Source organism: Bombyx mandarina, chromosome 04 (assembly GCF_030267445.1).
Source record: "Bombyx mandarina strain Sakado chromosome 04, ASM3026744v2".
Taxonomy (NCBI): domain Eukaryota; kingdom Metazoa; phylum Arthropoda; class Insecta; order Lepidoptera; family Bombycidae; genus Bombyx; species Bombyx mandarina.
The window spans coordinates 6753602-6768376 of NC_143211.1; the positions used below are offsets into that span (position 1 = coordinate 6753602).

The window sequence follows — 14775 nt, forward strand, 5'->3', positions numbered from 1 at the left end:
CTAAATGTACAGTACGATTTGGAGTTTGTAATGTTTTAATGGACTTAGTAATCGAAATGGAAGTTGTAAATAAAGGAATATGTAAACCTGTATCGGTTAAATAAGTCATTGAAGCCTATCGGAAGTTCGATAAAATCATTATTCGTGGCCTTAATAGTAATGATTTATCAGTGCTTTTTAAGACTTGTATTCCAAGACGCTATAAAAAACTAAAAATATAAGACTGTTATAATGTTTTGATAGAGCTAAATCACTCGTTGACAGTCCGTAAAATTAAGTAAAATTGAAATATAATTCAAAATATTTTTACGGTTTACTCTTGCGTTTATTATGAATGACGCCGTTCGTGATCACGAAAACTGTACTACAATGTTTTAATTGAATTTTAATTATATCTATGACTAGCAAAAACCGGTTTTAATAACAACAACCAAGAAGTCAACTCGCAAACGGTCTTCGAGCTCCAAGCTAAGATTCCCTTTACTATAGAAACCAGAGATTGATTAATGACTGATTGAAATATTAAGCATCCAGACAAAGAGCAAACAAATTTGTTCATCAAACATATGTACCTACTATATTTGCCCGATACGAGAATCGAACTCTCGACTCTCGGTTCAGCAGTTGCAGATTTTTTATTTATTGCTTATATGGGTGGACGAGCTCATAGCCCAGCTGGTGTTAAGTGGTTACTGGAGCCCATAGACATCTACAACGTAAATGCGCCACCCACCTTGAGATATAAGTTCTAAGGTCTTCAACGGCTACCCCACCCTTCAAACCGAAATGCACTACTGCTTCACGGCAGAAATAGGTGGTACCTACCCGCGCGGACTCACAAGAGGTCCTACCACCAGGAATGAAGGTTCGCAAGTTACTGCACCACCAAGTCAGTGGAAGAAAAAGTTGCACTGTTAAGGATCCTATAAAAATGTTCTAACTATTCGAAATAAATAAAGCGTACCCGACTTCAGTCAGCTGTTTGATTGATTTTCAGTATTTCAACGCTTTCGACATTTTTTTCATTTCGAATCACGTTTGATTGACAGTTGCAGCCTTTTGTTAAGCGAAACCCGAAACAATCGGTCGGTTAAGGGGGAGACGAGTTTTAGTTCGACTCGATTTGAACAATGTGATTGTCGAAAACAAACACTTATTGTGTTTTTTGTGTTTATAGGTAACCGCACCACTGCCATGTCAACAGCAATGGCAAACGCAGTATACGAGTGTAACGCGGCTGATGACAGGAGCCGAGCCCACTGAGTTTCTAGCCGGATCTTCTCAGTTGGTCGCGTTTCCGATCCGGTGATAGATTCTGCGAAGCACTGCTCTTGCTAGGGCCAGAGTTAGCAACCCTTTCGGTTTGAGCCCCGTGAGCTCACCTACATGTTAGGGTGAAGCTGAGATAGCCTCTTAAGGCTATCAGCATAGGTAGGAAAGAAAAAGAGAGGAGCCGCGTGGGCACTAAGCTATGAGTTAATTAAGCGACTTTGATGTGTAACAAAAAAATGAGGATATATTAAGAAGTCATCGGAACGGGAACAATTTGAAATAGGAACAGATTTGATTGCAAATACCAAGTAAGAATTTTATCGAACGTTCGTTACAATATAAAGGCCTTAAAAACTTCGATAACTCGTAATGAGTTTTTTTTTTATTGCTTAGATGGGTGGACGAGCTCACAGCCCACCTGGTGTTAAGTGGTTACTGGAGCCCATAGACATGTACAACTTAAATGCGCCACCCACCTTGAGATATAAGTTCTAAGATCTCAGTATAGTTACAACGGCTGCCCTACCCTTCAAACCGAAACGCATTACTGCTTCACGGCAGAAATAGGCAGGGCGGTGGTACCTACCCGTGCGGACTCTCAAGAGGTCCTACCACCAGTAAAAAGTATGTAATATCGGTCTTCAAGACAAGCAATTTACCAGAGAAAAACTCAAACTCAGAACTGAACTCAAGTCAAAATTCATCTCGTCCGTGTTCATGATATGAAAATGAAGGGAATTCGAGAACAATGTGCCCGGTTCGTTTCAGATTTATTGACGTCACACGATAATCCGTTGTCGCGGATACCGTTCGTCGGTCCAAAGCGAATTCCGGGTTCGAAAGTTTATTTTAAGCATTCGTTCTGTCTGACGTGTGATGATTTTTAGCGCAAGCAGTATTTGCGAAACATAACGCCCGGAGTATTTCCGATTCGTTTTGTTTTACTATTATTGGCGCGAATTGTGAAATCGGACGTTTATTCGTCATAACAAAGATGAATATGAAAATTTAAATTTGGTAACAACGTGTATTTTTTTTTTTTTCAATTGGGCAGACGAGTTTATTTCCTGCTATGTTGATGGATCCTGTAGATGCCCCAACGTTAAATACCACAATACAGTTTGAGTCATGAGGTTGAAGTTTGTCTCAACCCTTGGAGCGGAAAGCATGACCAGTGATGATGATATCTACCCGTGCTGAACACAATACCTCCGAACACTAATTCATCTTCTCCTTATATCGAAACTTTAAAAAAAAATCGCATTCACAAATAACAAGCGCAAATAAATAACATAATCCCGCAAAACAACCTAAATCCGTATCATAGACACACTAGCCTATTACAATTACTCCTTAATTAGTCCACGTTATTTTGACAGAATACCAATGAAAGGCCCTCACTTAAACGGTAAACTGTGTTCATCCTTGAAAGGTATTGCGGGTGGCTAAAAACAATGCGAAGACCAACAGAATACTGTGATACCGATAAAACATAAACTTCCTCACATTTTCGATCGATTTAGCATTTTTGTTTGTTTAGGATAGATTTTGCGAGGGGTAATTGACAGATCAAAGGCATCTAATTACGAAGAATTGATTCCATTAATCTCCCTCTCAGTTGATATTACAGGGTTCGAATTTCAAGACGTTTCAAATTTCGATTTCGTGAGCAAGGATCGTAATAGACTACAAACTGTTATCATATTTATATTATAATAGAATTTGTATAGTAAAAAAATAGTATTTTAATTTGAAGTACGAATTTTTTGAAATAGAGTACTCAGTAAATTTTTTAATTGTACAATACATATAATACGCTCTAACAAACTTGAAAATTTTACCAAATGATATTTGATGTTTTTTTTTACATGCTAGATAGACAATAGTCTATACTAATAATATAAATAGGAAATATTTGTTTGTTTGTTTGTTTGTATTGAATAGGCTCCGAAACTACTGAACCAATTTGAAAAATTCTGTCATTGTTTGGAAGCTACATTCCCCAGTGATATAAGCTATAATATTTTTTGAAATAAATTAGGGATACTTACTAAAGTCTAATAATGTAACCCAAGGTGTAAAAAAAATACCTAAAATATTCTTTACATCGCGTGCCCTGCGAAAACTATTGATGATAGAATAAAATAATGTACTACGACTTTGTAGAACACATTATTATTTACAAAATGTGTCACGACAGCGTATGTCTAACTATTATAGTTATGCCACAACAAGTGTTCTTTTATTTAAAAAATTAAAACAACGTCAAATATCATTGAAATTTTTGTTAAAGACCCGAGTGGAGCTGGAGCGGGCCGCTAGTATTTTATATAATGACATCAATATTCAAAAAGGCAAGATTGCTCTACAGATACTTGCTTTGGGAGAGATTAAGAGGGAAAGATCGTCGCATCGTCGCATCGTCCATCAAAATATTTTTAAATCGAAATCTCATGTTCACGAATCGCCTTACTATGAGTTATAAATTAAGTTTTTACGGGTTTCATTTATTACACTATGCTATTTTTGACCGTAGAAGTGGCTAAATAAAAGTCTCAGAATTACAAAATATTATTTAGGGATTCGGATATATTATATATATCCGATATATTATATATATCCGATATATTATATATATCCGAATACGATCGTAGCCAGCAACAAACACCCAAATATTTTGTGAACAACTTTGATTAGCAAGACGTCTCAGTAATCTCGCAGAATGGCAAGAACTTATGATTACAGCGTGAACTCTCGTATAATCAACCAAAAACATAGGAATGTAATATGTAAGATACATCGGCATATTTCTGTGGAATTAACTTATTTTCCCAGTTATGTATATTAGGGAGACTGAACGGCGCCGGCCTCTTTCCGGAATGTCTAGTATTCCAGACTAAGACAATTTAATATATTGTATTTGAAGGTTTTTATCGAACGTTTACTCATGTGATTGACCCAAATACTTAGTCAGATCCAAGAAGAACATTATTAAAAATGCTTGTATAAAACAACACGTTTCATATAACCTCACTTTCGCAGAAAACTAAGGTTTAAAAGTAAAAGATTTAAATTTTTTTATGATTAATGTTAATCCACGTCTCACATAATTAAGCTTATAGTTGATGCTGGTATAGATTCCGTAAAAAAAACTTAAGTTTTCATGTTAACTTCCAATACAATTGTTTTATTTTTTCGATATCAAAAATCCGAATTTCCCAAGAAAAAAGCGCATTTCAATGAATTCACGTAGTTTTTATTCTTGGGGTTTCTAAATATATAATTTTCTGAACTAAATAAAAAAAGCTTTCTAGTTTTTTTTGGTATTGATTTCAATTAGGTAGGCAGCGGCTTGGTTCTGCCCCTGGCATTGCTGAAGTCCATGGGCGACGGTAACCACTCACCATCAGGTGGGCCGTATGCTCGTCTGCCTACAAGGGCAATAAAAAAATATATTTTGAAACTAAGGATGACCGATCATAAGCCTCTAACGTCCGCATACCATAACGATATTCAGCACACACGAATTCACATGTTTATGTGTGTGAAGTGATGAAGAAAAGACAAGATAGGCACATTTAGTTACATTTATTACACGATTCAGCAATAGCTTCATTTATAATCTTAATCGATTGATACGTATTTAAAAAAGAGAGAGAATATTCTTTATTGTACACCAAAAAATAAATAAACAATGCGATACATTAAATACAAAAAAAGTACAATTGGCGGTCTTATCGCTAAGAGAGATCATTTCCAGACAACCATCAGGTGGAAAAGAATCATTTGGAAACGAATTACACAATTTATACTACGCAAAATACATAACAATAAAACATATTATACATATTAAATATACTGCAGTTTTTAAGATATCAAATTGGATTTTAACCGCGTTAAATTTAATTTGTAATTCAAAAATAATGATAGACTGTTCCAATTTCCTGGCGTAATTTTATCTATAAACTATCAATAGATTTTTATATTTGTTGATACGCAAAATCCCGAACCACAACAGTAGGTTGTTATATTTATTACAGCAGATATATCCGACGTTGGCCCGTAAAGTAAAGCATTTGTCCCGATAAAGAGTCTCCTGTTAATCCAGGTTATAAGCAACGCATGTTTGTGCAAAATATCAACAAAACATGTTCCGCTATTTATTACGTCATTGAGTAACAAGCAACCAAACTTTCACATTTTTTAATACTAAGTACATATTTATGTTTAATTTATGGTTAACTAATAAAATGTTTGCATGCTCATACGTTGTTTCCGTTGATTTTACTATAAACATTTGCCCTTAAATTGAACCCACAGCTGTTAGTAGTAGTATAAAGCTATCATTGTCCTCGAACTGGCCATATTTCATAGGTGAGGGTATCCTGGATCAAATTTTCTTCGACTGCCCCAATATCGTATCACCTCTTTATGATATCCTTCCAATTGACATTCCCCGGCCTATTAATATTAATTGTTTATTAACTTTATTCTGTGTAAATTTTTATCTGCTAATAATATTTATCTCTAAAGTAGTTAGTCTAACATGTATTTGTTTGTGCTGTTCTTAAAACCACAGATTCGCGTATGGAAAAACCGACCAAATTTATTTGTATTTAGATTTAGTAATTTTTTTCCTCTCTAAGTACCGGTCATTTTTGTAATTCTTTATAAAAAAAGAAACACATATTACCAAATCCCATCCGTAGCAGTGTCGTCCAAGGTAATTCATTTTCAAACTCCCCAGTTTTTATCTTTATTACTGTGTTCGAAAACAATCCGGCCGTACAGCAATGCTGCAATTCCTGGCACACTTATACCGCAACCTATTTTTATTGTGAAGCAATCATGAAGTCTGACTTGAAACATAGGACTGCTGTACTAATGCAATTGAGATTTAAATATTAGGTCTCATATAGAGCGGCCGTAATATATATTGTCTCTTTTATCAAGTTTCACCAGAGATATACTTAAATATTAATAAAAATGTCCTCTTGTCCTTTCTTCGCGCTACGTTTGTTCGGAAACTGATCCTTGAAATGATAAAATAAACCTCATACGTAAAGTATTAAGTAACAATATTAGTTTTTATTTCGTATAAAATATACTAAGGTATTTTATTGTTTAGCCAATCAACATTGAAAGAAGCTGTCGTGTTCAACTGTGACCTAATACATCTCGAAGGATCTCGTGTTAAATAAACTTACAAACAATTAAAGTAAGAGATTAGTTTAAGTTAAGTTCTGATATAATGTAAAACTCAGAGGACGATCTTGGTCAGTCTCCAGTGATCCGGCCCTTAGTCGCCTTTTACGATATCCATGAAAAGAGTTTGGTTAGTGCTATAATAGGCCGATGTTAAACAAAAGCGATAATTAATTATCACTCATTCAATATGTTTACTGCGTGTCTGGAAATGAGGAAAAGAACAGTAGTTTTCTTTTTAACTTAGAAGGTTGGTAAATCTCAAATACAGAGACACGATACTATCTATTTAAAAATATTTGTAGCATACGATCTATTCATTTCGTGTGCTAAAAAAATATTTTCTCTACTACGAATATTTAGAAAAGAAATGTGTTGTTATTTATTTTATGGTTTACATGACAAAAACCAGCCCGTTTTTCCTCTTAAGCCTGATCGTTATTATATTACGAGCGTATGCAAATAGAGGAGCTATTTGCAGTTATCACAATCCATGTTCATTTTAATATTATAAATGCTAAAGAGAGTTTGTTTGTTTCGCTTTCACGTTGTTATAACTTAACCGATCATTATGACATTTTGCGTATTGTCTGGGGGCGTAAAAAATGACATAAGGTACACTTCATCCTGAAATAGGAACTATCCCCGTGAGATTTTTTGAAGTGAAACTTCTTTAGGCAAGTTGCGAGTCAAATTTAACTCGCAACAGATTCGTTACCGCCAGAGAGAAAAGATACAATTTAGGAAGAGCGAGAGTGAAAAAATAGACATAGCGTCTCACGAACCACTCGATCGTGGAGAGGGGGAGGAAGCGAGCTATGTTGTTTCTCTTATACACATTCTGTTTACGGGCGTCGGCCACTAGATGACTTGTTATTATTTTCTCATCGCTCCTGTTGACGGCAGTAACATATTAACTAACTTATATTTTGTTTATAATGAAGGATTAAAAAAAAAAGGTTTTTCTATATATAATTTTAAATATGTATAAATGGTGAAGAGGTCGTTTCTCTTATACAAGTTCCTTATTAAAAGAGAAATTAGATTTAAGGATGAGAAATGAAGAAAGCAACAATACTACATACTGCAAAAGAAGTTTCACTTCTTTCACGTTGCCAACCAAGTTGCACGCGCACCATTTTTCTTTATTAACGCGAGCAAAGCCGCTATTGTAATATGCAAAAGTAGTATGGGCTTAAGGTGATTTCGTCTAAATAACTTTTAGATGAACCAACATAAAGAAAGTTTAATCTAATTGGGGTGTAAAATTTTGTATACATACTTGTAATCGAATAAGGATAAATAAATTATTACTCAAAACAAATTTTAAAATTAACTTAAGACTTATCGTAATACAAATTTAAGCATTACAGGTACCAATAATTTGATTAAATTCTAGATTTTTTTACAGCCAAAACCTTTCCTTTAACCTAATTAATTTCTTGTCTCCGAAACAGGTCTTAATTATCTTTAGACTAATTCAAAGTCGGGAGTTTATCGTTGGAGATAGCGAGTTTTTCTTATTAAGTACCCAAGGAACTGTCGTAAATACAGAAATTAGCGTGAGCATCATCGTCGAGGCGGTGTGCAAACGTCAAAAGTTCCGAAGTGCCGTAGCGTCAACGGGTCGCCGACGCCTGTGAAACGACTCCAGCCGCGCAATCTCGTCTGCAACTTGGTACCTTATTGGCTTATCCCATCCACTCACGGTATTAGTTTTGTTTCGAAGTTATTTATTTAAAGATTTTTTTATGTCATGTTTGCTTTTGATATCCATTTTTATTAGCATCTTACATTTGATGTACCAGTCTTTTGGTGGATTAATATTTGTATCAATTGGTTGATATTTATCATTAAATGTATAGGCTGATTGTTTTTATTTTAATGAAAGAAATACAAACATTCTCGTGATAACGATGTAGGGAACATATACAGGATACAGATAAACAGACAGACCATGCATGACAAAAATCGATGGCAAACTTATTAGCTCAAGTTAGGGATCTATCTCATCACCGTACAATTCATATTTGACTTCCCTAAACTTCTTCTTCTTCATCTGTCTGCCCTTAACCCACATTGTGTGGCGATGGCGCAGCAAGTCCTCTTATCGTGCTGCATACGGATTTCGCATGAGTTTTATGACCAGTCGCCGGCCTGACGTCAAGTCTCCTTTGGGTATATCTCCATAATATATCTTAATATATCCATAATTAAACGGAATGTCTGGTGTAGTGGTAAGTGACATGGTCACTGCACAAGGGGGTCGCGGGTTCGAATCCCGCCAAGGGAAGATATTTGTATGAGATATATAAATGTCTTTTCCAGGGTCATGGATGTATATAAAATATATGTATGTGTATAATAAAAAATCTTACATTTATTTCCGTTATCTGGTGCCTGTAACACAAGTTCTTTACGAACTTATCACGGGACCAGTTAACGTGGCGTGATTGTTAGTATATATAGTATAATATATATTGCAACGTGGAGGGAGGGACTTTTTCAGTTTCTTCTTTTGGTTTCTTTTACTTCAACCTATTTTTTTGTAATATATTTTAAAATTTGTCATTTACACTCAAATTTAGTTTTTCAAATAGCAAAAAGAAAATAAAAAAAATCGTTTTCTTCCTATATTTGCGTCGGCGTCGTTAATGATTATTATTTAGATTTTTAAATGTCAAAATCTAAACCTAAGCACATGCACATGTATTCAACAGTTTACATTTTTAATTTTCGTTGTTACGTTTAAAACAAGCTGTTTTAAGTGTAGGATAGGGGTGTATACAGAAATGAATAAAGCGGATATGTGACCGCGCCGCAGTCGGTCGGTCGATCGCCGTGCAAAGCGTCATATTTAACGTTATTTACGCGTCCGCAGAGGACAACTTTTTAATGGGGCGATAACAGACCACCCGAGACCGTCGGTCGGCGTTGCCGTTAAATCTCATACTCATAAATACGTTATGTAAACCAACCCTAATAATTAGTCGCGGTTACGGCGTGTACTTAAGTTTTATGGAGCCAGCGCAGGCACTAAGTGAGACCGAGGGCTCTCAAAGAAAAATGTTTTTTAATTTGTATGATTACGTTTGGAGGCGATGGACCTGAAATTGTTATTTTTAACACGAGAACCTTCTGCTTGGTGATTTTCTTAGATATACCTAGGTTTCTACGCGCTCCAAAGCCTTACATTTTTTCGTAGCGGTGCCGTAGTCTCGTAGCCGTGATCGAAAGTAAGCTTAAAGTTGTTGTTGTTTGGCGTAGGCAGACAAACTTTGCCGACTTGTCGTTACGGTCGTATTTAGTACAACGTAGTTTGATGATACAACAAACACGCTTAACGGTCATTATGAATTCATTCGCTTTCAACTGACAAATTGTTTTGGAAATACGCGTAGGTATGTTGGACAAGATAAAATCAAACAATGATATTTTCGGTCGTTAAAATGAAAAGGATCTATTTACTGTTTTACTTTCATAAATTCAGGGGTGCTGTGTACATATGTATATTGAATAGTTTAAAATGATACCAAATAAAATGAATGTCGTCGTGATGCGTAGAAGAATTTATTAATGAACAAAATAAGACTTAGAATGCAAATTTTGCAAGTTTTTCCTGAAATAAAAAGTTACAAGGCCATAAAATAGGGGTTGTTTACGATGCAAGATAAGGTATCGGAGGCACGTGGTGGCCTTCAAGGGCAAAGGGCAGGTATGAGGAAGGGGCGGGGGTGGTTTATGTCGCGACTCGGACAGTACCTGGCTGTGTTGCCGCGCTGGACGCCACCTGCACTCTCTTCACTTGCCCACTTTACCAAAGTTCCGCAACTTAGTTCGAATTGTTCACAAACTCTCGGGCGAGGTTACGAAGCGAGCGTTTCGAAGCTAGCGTCTGCCGTGGGGAGAAGTAGAAGCGCGTGCTGCACGGACACAGGTTACAACGAGTACAGCGACGAAGCAAGATACGGAGTCATGCGGTCAGCCAAAAGGACACAAACCTACTGGCGAGCTGGGTGTAGTGGCAGCGGCGTGTGGGGCGGCGGGCGGGAGGGCGCGCCATTGGCCCGCCGGGGAACGCCTCCGACGACGCCGGTGACGCCACCACTCCACTCCTCAACAATGTTAACTTACACTTCGAACTACTCACCATTTGCACTTTTTGAACTCTGCACTGGTACAAAGCAACTTAATACTTCCACCTAGTAAACACAATAGCACAGCACTAGCCGCCAACAAACTTGCTCGACGTCATTCCGGGAAATCATCACGAGTACCTATCCAATGTAACACCCAAAAAAAAAACACTGGTCTGGTACTGTATAATTTGAACATTAGTTGGTGCTGTTTTGAAATCTAATCGCGATAAACTATTTAAACGCGACACGTCTAAATGATTAAGGCACTAATGTATTAATTAATAACATTTTTAATGAAGTTCGCTGTTGTTTTCATTGCCAGGCAGTGCGTGCACTGTACACGGTCACGGAAGAAAACCTGCGATAAGCAACCGACCGGCGTTAATGTTTCGACAGCCTACCTACTTTCAGTTAATAAAAAAAAAAACAGATGATACGTGAATCGTTCCTCACAATGTTTTAAGTTCGCTTTTGACGTTTTAAAGTCAGTAGGATTTTATTCTGTACATCTGTTTTTGTTCGGCTTCTAAAGATGAATTTTATCTAAATTCTATGAATGTGCGTAAAATAGTTCTTAGATATAGTTGCGTGAAACTTGGATTTAGTAAAAATATAGATTATTTATTATGAAGCCGACGAAAATTTTGCGATTTTTCAAAATCGCTATATTAAAATAATATTGAGAGTCCAGTCTGAAAATTTGAAAGCTATTGTTTTTATTGCTTGGATGGGTGGACGAACTCACGGCCGACCTGATGTTAAATGGTCCACGGAGCCCATAGACATCAACAACGTAAATAACGCCATCTAGCCTGAGACACTTATCACTGGTGGTAGGACCTCTTGTGAGTCCGCACGGGTAGGTACCACCGCCCTGCCTATTTCTGCCGTGAAGCAGCAATGCGTTTCGGTTTGAAACTATACTGAGATCTTAGAACTTATATCTCAAGGTGGGTGGCGCTTTTACGTTGTAGATGTCTATGGGCTCCAGTAACCACTTAACACCAGGTGGGCTGTGAGCTCGTCCAGCCATCTAAGCAATAAAATAAAAAAAGACATGTGTTTGATGTCTCAGTTTTACAGAACAACAACTGCCACCCAAGCGTAAGCAGTACTGCTTCACCGCAGAATTAGACAAATCAGTGGTACCTACCCATGCGGGCTCATTTGAGGATCTAGCAGTAGTTACGCAAATAAAGTCTTTTGTGGTTTTCATTTGTGAGACTATAGAATCCCGGATTTTTCACTGTGGAATTTATTCTTGAACGTTTGTTAAGTACATACATATTTCATTAGAAATAATTGTTCCTGCCTCCTGTACGAATGAAGGGGAAATCTTATCACTTAGGCAAGAAAACTTCGCTAGTATTTTAACATATTTTTTTTAAATTTTACTTATTGATGGACAGTCTTACTGTCGTCTGATATTAAAATGCTTACACAAGCCTTAGTCAAACACAAGGTCCTAAACACCATTACACTGGATCACGTCTGTCCCACTCTTCAAATTGGAATACTTAGCTGGCACAACATGACACACACATGCCATGAATTGGTAAGAACTCGCTCGGTCTGGATCACAAGTACAATGCAATCAATAAATACTAATAATATCTTAGTTAAGTACGATGCCTTCAATTTTATACAGCAATAATAATACTTCATTTATTAATTAACAGGATGGTCATTTGGTTTCGCGCGGATTAGTAATGGGATGCTAATGAATTATTGGGATGGCGCCACCTTTGGAGTTTGTTAGTTACTAATTACCGCGACTATCCAAAGCGTGGTTCTACCCGATCGATCACGCTTTACCGCTAGCTGCCTAGATGGCGGCACTTGTATATTGTGTGGTGCTTGTGCTTATGAAAAGCTACGTGAGCTTCGTCACCCCCTCCCGCCGCCCGCGTGCATCCATCGCCGACGCCCGCACGACAGTCACTGGCAAGGTCTACAGGTGAGTGCAAGTTCTTTTAATTTATTGCCATTTTATTGCTGCTTCCGTGTAATCATTCGCCCGCCCGCTCGCTTATGTGTATTTAATTTATATCTTTAGTTTGATTACTAGCTTTTGTTTACCGCTATATAGTTTTACCGCTCCGCTAATTATAAGTGACAAACATTTGTCACATACCGCTTAGGACGGCTATTTACACGCCTTTCTACAACCCCGCTTTATATGCTCCCGCCGCAGGAGGGCTATTTACACGCCCCCTTGCTACCCCATAGTTTGGTCCTGCGAGCCTGGATTAGATCCAGCTTAAATTTTAATTAGAATTAGAATTAATTTATGATTACCCCCATTCGCCATTTTGTTACAGTATTGTATTGTATGTAAAAGTTAATTACATTCATCGCTATTAATAATAACTCGTAACCGCATATTGAATTATATTTATTAACGTAGTTCATTTAGTGTTATTTTTTAGTCAGTTATTTCATAACTTCATTATGGAAAATAGACAACTAAAGAAACTTATCGCGAAGAATAATTTAGTATTTGCACAAATTAATGATTTATATAATAAATCAAAAAATATTTCGGAGTTTGATTCGGAATTAATTGAAACTTTTCTTGCCGAATCAGAATCGATTGATGACATGCGTGTTAGATTTGAAAGCAATTTGGATGATATCAATGATTTAAATTTAAAGCAAAACCCCGAAGTTGAGCCTGAATACGCAGCTTTATCGTCTTTTGACACGTTATATAATTACGTAAGACGCGCTCGTAACAAAATTAAAGTTGGTAATTCGTCAAATGTAATGAGAACTACCGCCGCCATAAATGTAACATTGCCAACAATTTCACTTCCTTCCTTTGACGGACGCTCTCTTGAAGGATGGGAAACATTTTACCAGGCTTTTAAAGCTAACATTCACGATAACCCGCAACTGTCTGATGCGCAACGTGTGCAGTATTTAATGGGCAAATTAACACATAGTGCATTAAAGTTAACCGCTGGTATAATACCCACAGGTGAAACATATAATATTATTTGGTCGAATCTAATTAGTAAATATCAGGATAAACGAGCTTTAGGATGTCATTATCTGAATAATATATTAGATTTAAAAAATTGTTCACCTACCGCAAATAGTTTAAATATGTATATTGAAAAAATTTCATCTTCGATTGCCGCTTTAAAACAATTAAATTTACTTGATTTGACTGATTTTATTTTATTACAATGCTCACTGAGAAGGTTGGATCCTCAAACTTTACATTCGTTTGAAGCATCGGTTCGTGGTATTGAAATACCCACAACTGAAATGTTTATTAAATTCATACAGGATCAGATAAAAATATTAGAACGCTCTGCACCGAAGTGTAACATAGAGAAATCTAAAAATCACAAATCGTTTATTTCTAGTAGTTATAATGACCCAGTCCGCACTGAAAGGGTTAACAAACCGGTTTCGTTATCTACGTGCGATCTTTGCTCGAGCTCGCACCACACGCAGTTATATCGTTGTAATGAATTTAAAAATATGATTTCACCGCAAGCACGTTATGATTTTATTAAATCGCACAAGGGTTGCATTAATTGTTTAAGCTTATCGCATACATTAAAAGCATGTCAATCAAAGTTAACATGCAATAATTGTAAGAAATATCATCATACTTTGTTGTGTTTTGGTAATAAACGGGCGAATCGAAAAAGTAAAAGCGTACCCAGTCCATCGGATGACTACGCTGATATGGACAGGCAGGTCAGTCGGTCGCAGGTACATGGAATTCCGAGTGATGCCGCGCGGCCCGATTACGGTCGGTCCCAGGTTCAATCTCAACCTGTTGTTCAGAGTTACGATCATCATGATGCCGCTTCGAATACTTGTTTACACTCTAACAGAACGATACAACAACAAAATAATACGACCGCTACCACGTTGACTCACAGTTCGGAAATAAAATCGAATAGTAATATTTTATTATCAACCGCTCAAATATACGCTCACTCGAATAAAGGGGAACGTAAAATAGTTAGATCTTTAATAGATAATGGTTCCCAAAATAATTTAATAACTGTCAATTGTTGTAAATTACTTAAATTACCGATTATACCTTTAAATAATTCTTATATTAGAGGTATTGGATTAACCGCTCGCCCGATTCACGGATATGTTTATTTAAATATTGAATCTAGATTTTCTCCTA

General features: G+C 36.6%; 1 protein-coding gene across 1 annotated transcript in view; it reads right to left on the minus strand.

The window, feature by feature from the left end:
- Positions 1-10472, minus strand: part of mbl (splicing regulator muscleblind) — a 285812-nt gene extending 275340 nt beyond the window's left edge. Inside the window, exon 1 of the mRNA XM_089740227.1 lies at positions 10240-10472. The gene's annotated coding sequence lies outside the window, so the exon portion shown is untranslated. The remainder of the gene's footprint in view (positions 1-10239) is intronic.
- Positions 10473-14775: the final 4303 nt, after the last annotated feature.